Source organism: Haliotis rubra, unplaced genomic scaffold (assembly GCF_003918875.1).
Source record: "Haliotis rubra isolate DU_JTF1 unplaced genomic scaffold, ASM391887v1 Scf112, whole genome shotgun sequence".
NCBI classification, from domain to species: Eukaryota; Metazoa; Mollusca; class Gastropoda; order Lepetellida; family Haliotidae; genus Haliotis; species Haliotis rubra.
Genome location: NW_025765026.1, coordinates 687,305 through 707,068, shown reverse-complemented (window position 1 = coordinate 707,068; position 19,764 = coordinate 687,305).

Sequence of the window (19,764 nt, the reverse complement as noted above, 5' to 3'; positions counted from 1 at the left end):
GAGAGAGCAGTCTATTCTCTCACCACCTTCTCAACCATCCATCATAACCTACAGGCTAGCGTTAGTGTAAGGGAGAAGTACACTACAGTATAGATGAGAGAGCAGTCTATTCTCTCACCACCTTCTCAACCATCCACCATAACCTACAGGCTAGCGTTAGTGTAAGGGAGAAGTACACTACAGTATAGATGAGAGAGCAGTCTATTCTCTCACCACCTTCTCAACCATCCATCATAACCTACAGGCTAGCGTTAGTGTAAGGGAGAAGTACACTACAGTATAGATGAGAGAGCAGTCTATTCTCTCACCACCTTCTCAACCATCCATCATAACCTATAGGCTACAGGCTAGCGTTAGTGTAAGGGAGAAGTACACTACAGTATAGATGAGAGAGCAGTCTATTCTCTCACCACCTTCTCAACCATCCATCATAACCTACAGGCTAGCGTTAGTGTAAGGGAGAAGTACACTACAGTATAGATGAGAGAGCAGTCTATTCTCTCTCACCACCTTCTCAACCATCCATCATAACCTACAGGCTAGCGTTAGTGTAAGGAGAAGTACACTACAGTATAGATGAGAGAGCAGTCTATTCTCTCACCACCTTCTCAACCATCCATCATAACCTACAGGCTAGCGTTAGTGTAAGGGAGAAGTACACTACAGTATAGATGAGAGAGCAGTCTATTCTCTCACCACCTTCTCAACCATCCATCATAACCTACAGGCTAGCGTTAGTGTAAGGGAGAAGTACACTACAGTATAGATGAGAGAGCAGTCTATTCTCTCACCACCTTCTCAACCATCCATCATAACCTACAGGCTAGCGTTAGTGTAAGGGAGAAGTACACTACAGTATAGATGAGAGAGCAGTCTATTCTCTTAACACCTTCTCAACCATCCATCATAAACTACAGGCTAGCGTTAGTGTAAGGGAGAAGTACACTACAGTATAGATGAGAGAGCAGTCTATTCTCTCACCACCTTCTCAACCATCCATCATAACCTACAGGCTAGCGTTAGTGTAAGGGAGAAGTACACTACAGTATAGATGAGAGAGCAGTCTATTCTCTCACCACCTTCTCAACCATCCATCATAACCTACAGGCTAGCGTTAGTGTAAGGGAGAAGTACACTACAGTATAGATGAGAGAGCAGTCTATTCTCTCACCACCTTCTCAACCATCCATCATAACCTACAGGCTAGCGTTAGTGTAAGGGAGAAGTACACTACAGTATAGATGAGAGAGCAGTCTATTCTCTCACCACCTTCTCAACCATCCATCATAACCTACAGGCTAGCGTTAGTGTAAGGGAGAAGTACACTACAGTATAGATGAGAGAGCAGTCTATTCTCTCACCACCTTCTCAACCATCCATCATAACCTACAGGCTAGCGTTAGTGTAAGGGAGAAGTACACTACAGTATAGATGAGAGAGCAGTCTATTCTCTCACCACCTTCTCAACCATCCATCATAACCTACAGGCTAGCGTTAGTGTAAGGGAGAAGTACACTACAGTATAGATGAGAGAGCAGTCTATTCTCTCACCACCTTCTCAACCATCCATCATAACCTACAGGCTAGCGTTAGTGTAAGGGAGAAGTACACTACAGTATAGATGAGAGAGCAGTCTATTCTCTCACCACCTTCTCAACCATCCATCATAACCTACAGGCTAGCGTTAGTGTAAGGGAGAAGTACACTACAGTATAGATGAGAGAGCAGTCTATTCTCTCACCACCTTCTCAACCATCCATCATAACCTACAGGCTAGCGTTAGTGTAAGGGAGAAGTACACTACAGTATAGATGAGAGAGCAGTCTATTCTCTCACCACCTTCTCAACTATCCACCATAACCTACAGGCTAGCGTTAGTGTAAGGGAGAAGTACACTACAGTATAGATGAGAGAGCAGTCTATTCTCTCACCACCTTCTCAACCATCCATCATAACCTACAGGCTAGCGTTAGTGTAAGGGAGAAGTACACTACAGTATAGATGAGAGAGCAGTCTATTCTCTCCCCACCTTCTTAACCATCCTCAATAACCTATAAGCTAGCATTAATGTACGGAAGCAGTGGGATGTGGTCTAGATAACTGTCCAGCCTCTTCTGTCACTACCCTTCTATAGCATCCCACTGTTACCCATATACGTCATCTGGACCAGCATTGTGATCTGGAGCCATATTGGAACAAGATCCACTCGTGAGACCAGCACGTGACATAACACAATCCAGCTCCGGTTGTGACCACACTGAATGTGTTTCTATTTGCCTTCCCATGTATGTCATAAAACCTGTTTTAACCACCCACCCTTAAATACATTCAAGTACTTTTTATATCGGGGTCTGGAGTTTACAGGTTATAGCGTAAGGACGTTGTGTAGTTCACCATTGCTGCTTGGGTGAGAAGTCCTGTGGATACCAGAGTAAGACGAGTGAATCCGATTGCTTGATGGAAGCCAAATCCTTAGAACAAACTTGGCTTATTGAAGCTGGATATATTGAAAATGTTGAGGTTGGAAAAAAGGATAAAAAAACCCATAACCATTATCCCAAATCTATCATGTATTACTACTGTGAAATTGACATATTTTTTCAGCTGACGTCATACGCAGATGAGTTCACATTATGTGAGCGATGTTGTTTCATATGTACAAAAAGTCAATGACGTCATTGCCCCCTGAAGTTATCTTGGCACTAATGTTGCAGAGCTCCATTTCGGTATCGGCACCACAGAAGACTATCAGGTACTGTTTGTCTACAGTGATGGGTCTGTAATCAGGCTGGAGATGACGTTTCATTTACGTTATCGCCAAAATACAAGTTTTCGAGATGAGAACGAAGGGTACGATTAACGACATACACTGCCTGATGATGATAATGATGATGATGATGATCCGTTTGTACTCTTACAGATTTACGACTGTGTTTACCGGTGAGCGTGCCCCTGTGTCGTAATGAGGGGGATATCGTTGTCTTCGTGATGATGTTTTGTGATGAGGGAACGTTAATGCAGGACCACTTTTACAGAGCAAGCAGAAAAACATACGAAAAATCAATAGAAATATTTGGCATACCTGAAGTACAAAAAGCTTCATAATTATTTTCGTGGTAGGGGAGAGGAATGTAATACTTAATGACTTCAAAACATACGTTATGTCTTCATTACGGGTTGTTACCATGATAGAGAGCAATTATCATTTTGGATGTGTAAGAAATCCACATTGTCTGAAGGGCGAAGTGGCGCAAGTTGACATGCTTCCAAAGTGGTAGGTACTAATCTCAGAGCATGTGTCTCTTCTGGGTAATGAATGTTGTCAGATTTTAAATTGTACATGTCTGAATGAGGATATACATGAATTTCATGTTCTTCGTCCTCGCTAGTCTTGCTCCAAGATTGTACTGGATGGATGTATAGTATCTAGATAGTCTAGATAAGTAGACAGTAGAGAGAGAGAGAGAGAGAGAGAGAGAGAGAGAGAGAGAGAGAGAGAGAGAGAGAGAGAGAGAGAGAGAGAGAGAGAGAGAGAGAGAGAGAGAGAGAGAGAGAGAGAGAGAGAGAGAGAGAGAGAGAGAGAGAGAGAGAGAGAGAGAGAGAGAGAGAGGGAGGGAGGGGGAGGGAGGGAGAGAGGAGAGAGAGATTTTCCTGGGGAGCATTTCACCCTAATCTTTGGACTTTATGATTTATGTGCACTTTATGATTTATGCGCTCCCCCTCCCTACCGCCCCTGCTACCGGCACAACACCACTGCTGCAACCTCAACCGCCAACACCACCGGTGATTCGATGTTTTAGGTAAAATAACAAGATGTCAAGGCAAATAGTTGCATGACGTCTGGGCAATGAACGTCAAAACTGACTCTCGACACCAATTCCTCCATCCGTCTCCGCCACCCCTACGATGTCGTGCAAGCAGCGTGGTCCGACAGTAGTGTCTGTCGTCCGCGAGACGTCCCTGTGGTGGGGCAAGGGGTTACAACAATACATGATTACTCGTCGTCGGGGCGGTAGTCCAGGTTGATATGCCTGATAGTATCGTGTCAGCGGGATAGCCAGTGGATGTCAGACACCGATAAACTCAGACCCAATGAGTCTGGAATCTTTGACAGATACTTTACATTCCATTACTTTACAGTGAGACATAGATGCGGTGTCCGTCACAAAATATTAGAGATATATATTTCGTTTAAGTAAATCGCATGATATATCGATCCGAAGTAAGGATAAATGGTTAGGTTGCAGATCACGTCGAACGGGAACATATATTTTATTGGAATATGTTTTACACTGACAAAGATATTGACGTTGCATACCATGATATGTAGGTTGTATTTGAACCATGACGTATGTCGTACTTTGTTTAACACTGTTGTTGTTTGATCACGTTAACAAAGGCGATGGGTAGCATTGTCAGTGAGTGAGTGAGTTTTATGTTTCGCAATAATCCGACAATATCGCGGCGTGGGAACCAGAAACAGGCTTCACACATTGTACCCATGTGTAGAATTGAACCCGGGTCTTCAGCGTGACGTGCGAACGCTTTAACCACTAGGCTACCCCACCGCCCCCGTGGTAGCAGTGTGGTTAAGGTTCTAGGTAGCTATAGTCACACCCAGCTTTCGAGGCCCAGTAGCACATCACTATAGTCACACCCAGCTTTCGAGGCCCAGTAGCACATCACTAAAGTCACACCCAGCTTTCGAGGCCCAGTAGCACATCACTATAGTCACACCCAGCTTTCGAGGCCCAGTAGCACATCACTTTAGTCACACCCAGCTTTCGAGGCCCAGTAGCACATCACTTTAGTCACACCCAGCTTTCGAGGCCCAGTAGCACATCACTATAGTCACACCCAGCTTTCGTGGCCCAGTAGCACATCACAGCTTTAGTCACACCCAGCTTTCGAGGAGGCCCAGTAGCACATCACTTTAGTCACACCCAGCTTTCGAGGCCCAGTAGCACATCACTATAGTCACTTTACCCAGCTTTCGAGGCCCAGTAGCACATCTCGGGGCCCAGTAGCACATCACTTTAGTCACACCCAGCTTTTGAGGCCCAGTAGCACATCACTTTAGTCACACCCAGCTTTCGAGGCCCAGTAGCACATCACTATAGTAGCTTTCCGAGCTGAGGCCCAGTAGCACATCCAGCTTTTCGAGGCCCAGTAGCACATCACTTTAGTCACACCCAGCTTTCGAGGCCCAGTAGCACATCACTATAGTTATACCCAGCTTTCGAGGCCCAGTAGCACATCACTATAGTCACACCCAGCTTTAGAGGTCCAGTAGCACATCACTTTAGTCACACCCAGCTTTCGAGGCCCAGTAGCACATCACTATAGTCAAACCCAGCTATCGAGGCCCAGTAGCACATCACTAAAGTCACACCCAGCGAGGGCCCTTTCGAGGCCCAGTAGCACATCACTATAGTCATACCCAGCTTTCGAGGCCCCGTAATTAAATGAAAATACAGCCTTCGACAAAGCCAGCCTGACCAACCGATCCCTTCAGGCACCTCTTACGACATGCAACGGTTGCTGAAGATCAATTCCAACCTGGATCTTCACGGTGAGTACGACACTGTGGCTGGAATATTACCGAGAGGGATGTCAACCCACGCACACTACCGCGTACACTAACAACGATATCCCACGTCCATGAATGTAGCTCTATTAGTACTATCAGACACAATCTTGGTGCCGCATATCGTTACAGGGCTGAGTTAGATATCAGTGATTTAGCATTCGTGTACGAACTCATCTGTATCAGCTGTTTCCAATACGGGTCAATGTCAAGGGCGACAGTCCGGCGAGATCGCTCGACCTAATCCATCTCTAAAGACGTTCTATCCGTGATTAATGACCCCGTCCCACGCAATATTACGGCCACTGAAAAGGTGGAGGGTCAAGTGGTTCTGGGCAAAGCACGCGACCTGTGTCATGTGTGATGTTCTACATACCACTGACTTACAACGTGGTGATGACCACCGGTCTGCCACTGGGTCAACTTACTGCTTTAAAATTTGGGTCAAACAGAAAAGAAACAAAAACAAGAAGACTAGATATTTAGATGAGAGGGGTTTTGTCTCATGATGTCTTTCATCATTCATATGTTGATAAGGATAGGGTCTCGCGAGGCTCTACTCCCGGTACAAAGCTGGTTCACGGCTCCCTTTGCGCGCTAACTTGTGATATGCGAGACAGGGCCCAGCTTACTTCCGGTACCACATTTCCGGTGACAAGCGTATGTTCAAGAACCAGTTCTGGTTCCAAATTGCGCGACCGCCAAATATGACTTTACTAGACCGGACCAAGTGTTTGTCACCAGGGCCTAGATTTTCGAAGCTCTCTTAGCGCTAAGATAGTCGTAAGTGCCATACATTAACATTAACACTATCTTAGCGCTGAGAGAGCTTCGAAAATCTAGGTCCAGGAGTACTAGGGTCTCGCGAAGTACCGTGACCTATTTATAGGCCCTATTGTTTTAGCTCGAAATGGAAAGGGACTGTGGGGTAGCCTTGTGGTTAAGGCGGGTTCGATTCCCCACATGGGTGCAATGTGTGAAGCCCATGTTTGTTTCCGGTATGGAATCCGTGTTCAAGGTTCCTTTGGGCTCTACATGTCATGAGCAAGTTGTTTCTGATAAGATTTTAGAAAGCATCGTATAACAACATTCAACACCTTAGTAAAGCTTTGATGTTGGACTCAGTCCACTTTGTAAGTTGTACCATGTGTTCACGTGTTTTCACCTGCTCATAGCAGGATTTGGTTTGAATATTTAAAAGGGTTTTGCCTTTTTTATGTATGGCCCCAGTAAGTAGTGACATTCTCCTAAAAAAGGAAGCTCTAAGTGGCAGACATCGCGATGGAAATACGGAAATTCTACAATAAAGGCTTGTGTCGTATAGAAATATTCATTACAACAGAAACGGTTGTAAAGCTTGAGAGTCGATCTGAAATAAAATGGCCATAGTGGTATATCGAGTACATTCATTACACGCCAAAGAGGAATATGAAAGTTTTCACCTGTATTTGTGTGGTAGAGACCACGTGTATGTGTGTGGTAGAGACTGCGTGCATGTGTGTACTTGAGACCATCTGTATGTGTGTGTACTTGAAGACCACCTGTATGTTGTGTAGTTGAGACCATCTGTATGTTGTGTAGTTGAGACCACGTGTATGTGTGTGGTAGAGACTGCGTGCATGTGTGTACTTGAGAACATCTGTATGTGTGTGTAGTTGAGACCATCTGTATGTTGTGTAGTTGAGACCATCTGTATGTTGTGTAGTTGAGACCACGTGTATGTGTGTGGTAGAGACTGCGTGCATGTGTGTACTTGAGAACATCTGTATGTGTGTATAGTTGAGACCATCTGTATGTTGTGTAGTTGAGACCATCTGTATGTGTGTGTAGTTGAGACCATCTGTATGTGTGTGTAGTTGAGACCACGTGTATGTGTGTGTAGTTGAGACCACGAGATGTGTGTCTGGTGGAGACCACGTGCATGTGTGTACTTGAGAACACGTGTATGTGTGTGTAGTTGAGACCACGTGCATGTGTGTACTTGAGACCATCTGTATGTTGTGTAAGTGAGACCATCTGTATGTGTGTGTAGTTGAGACCATCTGTATGTTGTGTAGTTGAGACCACGGATATGTGTGTGTGGTGGAGACCACGTGCATGTGTGTGTAGTTGAGACCACGTGTATGTTGTATAGTTGAGTCCACGTGTATGTGTGTGTAGCTGAGACCACGTGTATGTGTGTGGTAGAGACTGCGTGCATGTGTGTACTTGAGACCATATGTATGTGTGTGTAGTTGAGACCATCTGTATGTGTTTAGTTGAGACCATCTGTATGTGTGTGTACTTGAGACCATCTGTATGTTGTGTAGTTGAGACAACGTGTATGTGTGTGTAGTTGAGACCATCTGTATGTGTGTAGTTGAGACCACCTGTATGTGTGCGTAGTTGAGACCATCTGTATGCTTATGTAGTTGAGACCACGTATATGTGTGTGTGGTAGAGACCACGTGCATGTGTATGTAGTTGAGACCACGTGTATGTTGTGTAGTTGAGACCACGTGTATGTGTGTGTAGTTGAGACCACGTGTATGTGTGTGGTAGAGACCACGTGCATGTGTGTGTAGTTGAGACCACCTGTATGTTGTGTAGTTGAGACCACGTATATGTGTGTGTGGTAGAGACTACGTGCATGTGTGTGTGTAGTTGAGACCACGTGTATGTGTGTGGTAGAGACCACGTGCATGTGTGTGTGTAGTTGAGACCACCTGTCTGTTGTGTAGTTGAGACCCCGTGTATGTGTGTGTAGTTGAGACCACGTGTATGTATATGTGGTGGAGGCCACGTGTCCCTACACTTTTGTGTAGATGTATCCCACCACGTTTATGGAATCTTTACAGGTGTCATCCGAACTGGAACGCATCATCCCAGATGGGAGCATTTCCACCTGTGTAGCACTAATTCTGTCATGGCGGTGATTCGTAGCTTCCTCCACACACGAAGTTCCAAACACCTGCTAACATCACTGTCGCTGAGGTGATTTGTGGTATTTTATCAATTTGTCACTTAGGCTTTTGTTGGGTCCAGCTATATAGTTGGTAATTGACGTTAATGGCATCAGCGACACCCCATTAAACAAGAGCATTAACCCCAGCAGAGACACTAAACACTCACAATCTCAGTTGGTGTGTAAGGAAGATACTGTGAGTGAGGCACAATGCTCTCGAATGTCAGTTAGTATTTAAGGAAGACACTCTGAGAAAGGAAGTGAATGAGATACAAAACCTCAGTTGGTGTTTAATGAAGATACTCTGAGTGAGTAAGTGTGTGAGTGAGTGAGTGAGTGAGTGACTGAGTGAGTGCAGTAGGGGTATGCTCTGAAGTATTACCATAAACCATGTAGATCAGCTTTATCTGGCTCACTGCCGTTATAGTGTCGGCTCGTCAAAACGTAGACTTATCTTCGATTCCCAACATGGACACACTAGCACTGTAGGAATCCCAGTAATTGTGCCCTCTATGTAACGGAATACTAGTAAGGCAGGTTAATTAAAACCATATTCACTCAATCAACTCTTTGATCCAAAACATGATCGATTGGATTGGTAGGCTCTGAAATCGAAAAAAAAAATATCAGCTATAAAACCATTGATGATGACCAAAACATTCAAACAGCATTGAACTGACAACCTGTTCAGACTAAAACATACATCGATAACGAGAGTTGTACAGTGTTGCTAACAGAATCGACTAAAATGTCAAGTGAATGAAAATGACCATTTAATGGTTATACATCTAATCACAAGAAGAACGGTCCTTTCCACCTTGCGTCGTACAACGTGGTTGCACCAAGAAGCTCCGTACACCGCGAATCCCAAGGCGGCCGCTGAAGAGTGTGTAGAGACCTCCATTGACCACGTGACATTAATTTGTCGTCGTAGTCACGGAAGCGTGTACATACATTACAAAGTTAATGGTCTTTTAAACGATTAATCTATCTCTTTCTCATTTAATAGTCATCAAAAACTTCGACCGTATGAAACACGACAGCGAATGAGTCGTGGTTCCCATTATTACAATTGCTTATAAATACCAAGATGGTCGTTATAGATACACTGGCCATACGTAATCCTGTAAATGTTCTAGAAAGGTAATAAAACTGTGTGAATTTGTAGTCGGTTTGCTGGTATGTTCTCAGTGTGGTGAAAGGTTGAATGTCATACGATCGGCTATAGCTTACACACAGGATTGGAACACTGAGAGGCGCTTGGGTAGCCTTGTGGTCAAAGCGTTCACTCGTCAAGCCTAAGTCCCGGGTAATGATTAAGCTAAATTATGAAAGTAAGCTATATGAAATTGAAGAAATTATTAAACGATGGATGACGAGAACTATAACCCCTCTAGGTAAATTTGCTATTATCACGTCACTGCTCATTTCCAAATTAAATTTCATTTTCCTTACTCTGCCCAATCCACCTGGTGTTTTTCTTAAAAAGTTGAATAGTATGCTATTTGGTTTTCTCTGGGATAATAAACCTGACAAAATTTAACGAACAATACTTCGTAGACCAATTGTTGAAGGTGGGTAACATGGATTAGAAAACTACTACAACAAAACTATGATAGAAAGTGGAAACAACTACTGATAGAAACACTTCCACAATATTTAAACCTTACACTGTTTGGTGGCGACTTTCAACACAAGCTTTCAAAATCTATACAGAATATTTCCTGGAAAGATACTCTGAATGCTTTTGCCAATTATAGCTATAAAAATAAACCAAATACCTATGACGAATTTCTTAGGGAACCCCGTTTGTATAACAGAAACATAATTATAGATGGCAAATCTTTCTACAGAAAAACATTTCAAGAACATGACATTGACTGTTTACTGATTGATGAAGGTAACGCTTGTACGCTTGTACAGTTTTGTCATAAATTTTAATATATAAATTTTACTGAATTTTATGGAATTGTAAAAGCAGTCAGTAAGTACCTCAAAGCTACAGGGATTTAAAAACCCTGAAATGTGATGTTAGATAACCTTATAAACATAAATATGAACAATCTTTTTTCATGTAAAAAAGGATCAAAGAGCTATTATTTTAAAATCACTGAAGGTGAAGAAAATTTGAAGATCATCGAAAAATGGGAAGATGAAACATTGATTAATATCAACTGGAGCGATATCTATATACAACCCTTCTAGACAAGTCCTGATCCCAAATTATGATGGATGCAATAGGTTGCTTCATTGAATATTTCCAGTAAATACATACTTGATTAAAATGAATATTGTTGATACTAATCTTTGCACATTCTGTAAAGTGAGCCTGAATCTATACTTCACCTTTTCTGGAACTGTAGAATAAGTAAACATTCTTGGCAAAAGCTTTCTCAGTGGAGTGTTGAACAAAACTCCTCACACACAGGAATTATTAATTTCCAGGTTGATCTGATCCTTTTTGGTAGTTCATCCACTTTCCAAACTGATGATATCTTTCATCTCATTTTGCTACTTGCCAAGTATCATATATATAGATGCAAGCTGCAAAAGAAATCACCAACCCTCTCCCATTTCAAGAAAGAATTAAGATACTATTATTTGATAGAAAAAGCTAGACATTGTGAAAAAGCTATGCTTAATGACTTTGAAAGGAAATGGGCCATGTATCGAAACTTAATTAATGGAGAAATATGATCTATTCAGTAATTGGGTATGTATGCTTGGGTGTGAATGTGTGAATGAATGAAGTATTATTATTAAGTTAGTTACTCTCTTTTATTTATTTATTCATTACATATGTGTTTGTTTTTTAGTTTTTTATATTTATTTATTTATATATATATATTATTTTTTTCCATATACTTATTTATTAACTAAAAAAACCCATGTTACCATGGTTACCTTGCAATTGTCAGTGAACATAACAGGCTAAGTACATGGTCAATCACTTTGCCAACTGTGAAGAATGAAGACAGAAATTAAGACTGTCCAGTGTAATGCTAATCCATATTGTTGTATTTGTAGATGGAACCATTCATTTGAGCATTAGTTTCTTTTAAAAGTTGTGTTAAATACAGTTTCTGGGGTTTTAATGCGATGGTTATAAAGTTCTTAGGTTACACAATGCTGATCTGGAGTAAACTGTATTTAATTGATGAAGTGAATACAGGTTGTCGTGTACTGAATTTTATACTTTAAGCACCATGTTATTTCACATAGGTAGTTAAATCGTGTCCATTGAATGCCAGAAGAGCGTACCATGTGTTAGTAATGATGTGTTGCTTGGTAGATGTTTGTGTTGCAGGATGATCTTGCTATAAGACTATATACCACATTGTGCTCAAAGGGCAGAGGCTCCTATCACATTCAACAGGACATAGGAAGATTGCCTAAACAAGGCCTCTAAAGTAATGGGGACATTTTGCAAATATGATAGCTGGTAAATATTATCAATTTTACAGGACATTTGACTATCCTTGAAGGACCATTACCAATGCCATCTTTGCACAGTTAGTGTTCATTGAGGTGATCATGGGTATCTCGAATCCGCCACAGCTTGTGTGCCAAGATATCTTATACTGTTGTACAGTTTATAAGTTCATAAGTTCATGTAATCAACAGCAAATAAAGCAAATCTAAAAAAAAAGAAAAAAGTTCCGGGTTCGGTTTCCCACATGGGTACAATCTATGAAGCCCATTTCTGGTGTCCCCCGCAGTGATATTACTGGAATATTGCTAAAAGCGGCGTAAAACACAACTCACTCATTGGTACTGAACGAGGACAAATGAGACCTTATGTCTCAGGTATATCGACTAATTTACATGATGTCATAAATTATTTCCTTCCGATTCCTCCAAAGAGTTGTGAGTGATTAAGGTTGTACGCCGCATTGAGCAATATTCCAGCAATATTTATGACGAAGGACACCAGAAATGGCCTTCGCAGATTGTACTCATTGTACCCGGGTGTGGGGAATCGAACCCGGGTCTTGGGTGACGCGCGAACGCTTTAACCACTGGACTACGCCACCGTCCTTCCATAGATTATGAAACCGGAGCTAAATATTTATGGAGCATATAATACTATATTGTATAACCTTCGGGTTCTTCATATTTTTTGTCAAGCGAACATTTTTGATGTATTAGTACGGGTTAATACACTAAAACCTTGTTTTATCGAGCTGATTGGATTCAAATTCGAGACAAACGAAAAATAGCAACACTAGTCCACACCTTGGGACAATACCGGTAAATTATATTATTATCAATCATTACATACGCACGGGTGCTGCAAACGGGCGTTTCTCTGAAGTAACGAATCTTCGCATCAGTGAACCCTTGCACCCTGGTCTTGGGATGAGCCAAGTACATTGTCTGATTCACCCCAATGTCCTTTAAGATGGCGATAATTACCGCCGTCGAAGTGTCCTCAACAAAGACAACATGTGGAATTCGGTGGCAAACATGCCTGTCACATGTCCCCGTGCATCAAAGTCCTTGTGGTACCACCCTAACTCGGACCTTGGTCACAACACACGCGACTAATCCCGTCTTGACCATCTCCTGTTTGTTCTTGGTCAGCGAAGATGGCCTCAAATGAACTCTTTGTTGAGTCGATATGTCGGTCGGTCCGAGTAATCGAGAGAGGCAGTTAGTGGTAGGAGACAAGATAAAGACTGTCTTCCCTTTCTGTAATTGATTCGACAAATATACTTCCCAGACTCCAGCATCCCAGCTACAAATGGTATCGTTTTCTTGACGGAATATCTGGTTCTCAGTGTTGTCGAAACGTAATGGAACAAAATCCTGATGTGACAAACTGGCCATATCATAAGAAAGGGAGTGTCTCATGCACTGTATATCCCGCAGACCAGTATGGACATGGAGGTTTTTTTCTGTATGGCAAAGGAAAGTGTACACCCATGTATGATGAAGGACAAAATTATACAAACAAGAATAGAAGTGGTTATTGAGTGTCGGTGTACTTGATATAGTATCATGATCGTGTACTGGACCTTATGTAGACTGCCATACAGACCTTTAAACAAATATATCCAAGAAAGCCCATGCAAGTCTAGAATATGTGGGCAAAGCTAGATTTCCACAGTTTCTGAAATAGAGAAAGTCTCTGGGCTCCTTTTCATCATATTTTATGATTATTTTTTATAAACATTTTCTCGGAAAAATATGGTCATTTCAGAGACTAGATGTTAGTCTAGACCTTATGTTTTGGCAATGTTTCGGCGACATTCAGTCTACCAATGTTCTCAACACTTTCCTAACTTTTGGTCACATCCAAGTATTATACTTTCTTTTGGTCACATCCAAGTATTATACTTTCTTTTGGTCACATCCAAGTATTATACTTTCTTTTGGTCACATCCAAGTATTATACTTTCTTTTGGTCACATCCAAGTATTACACTTTCTTTTGGTCACATCCAAGTGTTATACTTTCTTTTGGTCACATCAAGTATTACACTTTCTTTTGGTCACATCCAAGTATTATACTTTCTTTTGGTCACATCCAAGTATTATACTTTCTTTTGGTCACATCCAAGTATTATACTTTCTTTTGGTCACATCCAAGTATTACACTTTCTTTTGGTCACATCCAAGTATTATACTTTCTTTTGGTCACATCCAAGTATTATACTTTCTTTTGGTCACATCCAAGTATTATACTTTCTTTTGGTCACATCCAAGTATTATACATTCTTTTGGTCACATCCAAGTATTATACTTTCTTTTGGTCACATCCAAGTATTATACTTTCTTTTGCATGGCAGTTTATTTCAATTCCTTACTATTCTTTGTAACTGTCAAATACTGTTAGTATTTTATTATTGTCTTCCCCTCTCATTACACGTATCTGTTCCACTAAGAAACCATCGATATGAGGCCTTCATCCAACACGAGGGGGCGTTAATGGAATGTCTCCACATTCACATAGCTATTTCTGACAACAAACATATCTAATCTATTTGCTTTAGGAATACCTTTACCGTCAGTATATTTGGGTGTTCCAATGACTATAGTGACTCCTACTTTGTCCAAGTCAACATATTTACGCGTGTAACTAAGATTATCGGTTAGTTCTCCTGTGTCCTCGTGTATGCATGCATAAGTATAAGTACATGTAGTTAAACTAGTTTAAAAGTTAAAGTTTGTGTCTGGTATTGTATGTATATGCATTTACATTTCAACAGTGCCTCAGTCAGTGTATGCATGCAACTATTGGAATATGTAAGTTCTATTTCGTCTGTACATGCATGAAACTATAAATGCATCGAAGTCCTACTTTAGTTCAGTCTGTGTATGCTTGTAACTATTGGAATATGTAAGTTCTACTTCGTCTGTATATACATGAAACTATAAATGCATTGAAGTCCTTCTTTAGTTCAGTCTGTGTATGCATGTAACTATTGGAATACGTAAACTCTACTTCGTCTGTATCTACATGAAACTATGAAAGCATGGAAGTTCTACTTTGTCTCAGTTTGTGTGTACACGAACCTATGGGAATATGTAAGTTCTACTGACTCAGTCAGTGTATACAATGGGAATATGGAAGTTTTACTTGTCTCAGTCATTGTATGCAGGTAACTATGAGAATATGTAAATTCCACTTTGTCTCAGTCTGTACATGCGTGTAACTATGGGAGCATGGGTATTTTACTTTGTCTCAGTCTGTACATGCGTGTAATTATGGGAGCATGGGTATTTTACTTTGTCTCAATCTGTATAATCATGATTATGTGAAAACACGGAAGTACTATTTTGTCTGACCCGTGAAGATCCGGGTTAGAAATAATCTTCAGTAACCCATGATTGTCGTAAGAGGCGACTAACGGGATCGGGTGGTCAGGCTTGCTGACTTGGTTGACACATGTCATCGGTTCCCAATTACGCAGATCGATGCTCATGCTGTTGATCACTGGATTGTCTGGTCCAGACTCGATAATTTACAGACCGCCGCCATATAGCTGTAATATTGCTGAGTGTGGCGTAAAACTTAACTTACTCACTTTTGTGTCTCAATCAGTGTATGCATATAACTAATAGTATGAAAACGTGAAATTTCTACTTCGTCTCAGTCGCGTATGTATGCAACCATGAGTGTGTGAGTTGTACGTCACTGTCTGTCTGCCTGTGTTTGTTGTAACTGAAAGCCAAGGCGACATTGTGTACTGGGTGACTGTTAGTACAGGTGTCCCTCGTCGACTGTGCGTCTCACTGTATATAACATGCATAAATGTCTTAATGTTTGACGTGAGTGTCAACGAAACTGTGACACGATTATAAAATATAAACTGTCACTGTAGCGAGAACGAGGTGATCTATATTCAGATATATGCTTATTGGCTGTTTCAGCTGCTGATTGGTCAGTGGCAACAGCATGACATCACGATATTGTTAATGACGTCACCAAATGTTAGCATTACCTCATCAGAGCAAGTCGATTTGGCGGGCTGATTGCACACACAAATACATTATCACGGGCTACTCAGGTTTACAACAAAGGTATAAAGGATTTATCTATGCTTAGGATCCAAACCAACAATACTAAACATATTTGCCTTCTACAATCAATTTATTAAACGCAGTACATATTCATATATGTGGAACAAAAAGTTCACAAATTAAAAAAAATTGTTTGTTGTGAGCACACAGTTTCATGAGAAAATATTTCCCCAAATATTCATAGTCCCTCACCGTGTTTATTTAGTACACGAGCCGTGAAGGTCCGGGGTAGAATATGTCTTCAGCAGCCCATGCTTGCCACAAAAGGCGACTATGCTTGTCGTAAGAGGCGACTAACGGGATCGGGTGGTCAGGCTCGCTGGCTTGGTTGACACATGTCATCGGTTCCCAATTGCGCAGATTGATGCCCATGCTGTTGTTCACTGGATTGTCTGGTCCAGACTAGATTATTTACAGACCGCCGCCATATAGCTGGGATATTGCTAAGTGTGGCGTAAAACTAAACTCACTCACTATTTAGTACACATTATTGTTCCAACCATGGTAATTTCGGGTAGCGTAAGCTCCCTGCATCGCACGGTTTGTTGTGATAGGAACAGATTTTGATGAGGAGTTGATGGATGATTGCAAGTGGTGACTTCATCGGATTGGATATCATCAACGGCCACCATGCCAGACTCCAGGAAGAAAATAGCTGGAACTTAAAGCTGTCATGAAGTCGGCGGTGTAATCAGCATTCATTGCTACATAAAGTCTTGTCTGGTAATGTCTGTAATAGAAATCACCCGAACATATACTTAAACTCCAATATTTACTGCGGCGTAAAGCAGCATTCAATCACTTAAGAAAGTCATGTCTTACAATTTTAGGTTAGAAATCACCGGAACATGAAACTGCAATAAATACTGCGCCATAAACCAGCATTCATTCTCTACATGAAATATTATGGTTGTTCACAGTGGAATATGTCCCAAACCCCCAAACAAACAGGAATGGTAACAAAGTCCACTTGAACAAATCCAATAAGCTGCACCAGATCACCGCCCCGGTGACCTCCAACTATGGTCAGCATGCGTCCTAGAGCCCACTTCATGTTCCAGCTATGTCGGACAATCTCACACCAATGTAACACCGCCGAATGTCAGAGAGAGGGCGTGGATAAACTTAACACGTCTTTGTAGTAGGAGAAAAGTCCACAAATATTTGCAGGCGTTATTTCGCTTTGAGGCCGAGAAGATCAGAAGTGGGCTGTGATTGTGAAAATGTTTGGAAGCATACCCCTATTAACCCCTGTCCTGCACATACCCCCGCCATACAAGGAACCCCCAGTAATTAGAAACACTGTCTCGGTGTAGACATATTCACCTTGCCTACGGCTATGGTCGGTTACTGAAGGTTCTGACAATTTCAGTGAATATATGGGCCAGGCTACCTATAAAAGAGCTATTACATTATCAAGAATGAAAGGACTATTCCAATAAATCACACTGCATTTTAGGAATGATTGTTTTATGGCACACTACTGTCTCTCGTCTCCCTCAAGCTAGGGTTTACTTCCTAGACAGAAACTGTGTAAAATTACCAGTACTTGTCTCAAATGCCGCGCATAAAAGCATATATTTGATCAGAATTTACAAAAGTTAACCAAACGGTACTTAGCTAATACAGGCGCCGAAACAGTGCAAGGTTAAAGTCCAAAACCCACTATGATATGTTACAGAATTCAACAACCATTTCTTCTTTGGTTCATGATCACTTCACTATCAGAAGTTCAAATGAATGTATACTTTCTTTTGACCCGCAGTGTATATACGAATATGACTCTGTTAACATCATCATGGGTGTGGATAAAGAATATAAAAAAGTATTTTTGGACATGATTGCACAAAGTAAATGTAATGATTAACTGTTGCTAAACATCCTCCATATGCGAGGGTATTGCCTTTTCCAGTGCCATAAGCAAAGATTTCGTTATCTATATATTATTCAGGTTGCTTCACCACCACCATCATCATGAGTACCACATTCTCATTTTGGCATGTCTTCTGCTATGAGATAACATATGAGGACTCATTCTCTTCCCACAGAGGTTACTCCTGTCATATCTTCCTACGTAACCTCTGTTCTAATACGGCCCTTTCATGGTGTGAGCGTTCAAGACTCGTGATTGGAGGCAATCAGATTTAGTTGTGCAATCAGCGACGTTGTTTCAAAAGTGATCATTCGCAAGGCCTCGGTAATTTCCGTATGCTTCGAGAAAACTAAACTTCTTCCCCTGCGCGATGCGCAAACGTTTCTTCTACACAGAACTCAGTCATGTTATGGCGGATCAGTGGCGTCTCCATCGCCCTCGTTGACAACGGACAAGCTAGCCATTAAACGTCTTGTGTGTAACATCAACACAAGTCCCCGGCAGATGGGGGGATATTTGTGACCCCACATTTGCTTGTGTTAGTCAAGTTGAATCTAAGTCGATGTAACACGTGTTCTGATTGGATAGAAAGAAGGGAGATAATTCGTGTTGCGATCTTTTGCCGCTAGGGGATTTTACGAGAACCGGGAAATATGGCCGTATTAGAACAGAGGTTCGTGGGAAGATATGACAAGTAACCTCTGTGGGAAGAGAATGATGAGGACTGGGTTCTTACTATATGTTACCTGACCCATCGTGCCCCCGTGGAAAGATGCTCAGTCTGTCAACCACTGGTTTAGCTGACGTAGATATGAATATTTACTTTCTACGGAGATGTAACTGGATATTGCCACTAACATTCACTTTTCTTGAAACGTTTTTAATGTCTTCGTGATGTATTACATGGAGGATTTAGAACCTCGGCGTTATGCTAGGCGACCGGTTCCAACCAATCTATAAAGACTAGAAGAAGTTGTGGTAACAAAGCACTTTAGAGGGAGTTGGAATTAACGGTTTTTTTAACGTATTCCAGTTACATCACAGTTTGCTTAACATGGGAAGAAACTCTGAAGTGACGAAGATCTTAGATGTTCACCACCAGTGAGTGAGCGAGTTTAACGCCGCTTTTAGCAATATTCCAGCAATATCCATGGCGGGAGACACCAGAAATAGGCTTCACACATTGCGCCGATTCGGTGGTTTCACATTAATCTTTGACTCGCTGTGCGCATGCACGAGGCACACTTCTCTGAAGCAGTAACCAAAATAGGACATCAATTATTGAAAACCATAGACAAATAGAAGTATGTACTCAGTTATGAACTGTTGTCTTTAGAGAGTGTTTCCATTATCGGTAAACATACGACCAAACCGGAACTAGGCCAGTGGATATTTTTACACGCTCTGCGCATGCACACAGCTGGTCAAAAGGTAATGTGATACTACCGAATGAGTGGAATCGAACCCGGGTCTTCGGGTACCCCACCGCCCCATTTGCGTAAGACCCACAAGTACCGGTGTGGATCGCTCGTTGACCACAAACCTAGAAACATAATGGGGACCGAACCGGGATTCGAATTCACGACCATAGGGTCCTTGCGTGCTCAAGGGACGCAACTCTGCACAGCGAATTGCAGCATGGAATGCACCTAGATTCTCTCGGCAATAAAATTAATTTTGTGGAGAACGTGTGTTGAGAAGTGTATCACCAATCTAACACCTGTCAAGATTGACACGTTATTAGCGATGCATACAACGTATTAACTAATACTTCAAACGTAAACATCATCACAACACGTCAGCCGAGTAATAATTTGAAGCGGATATGTGAGCT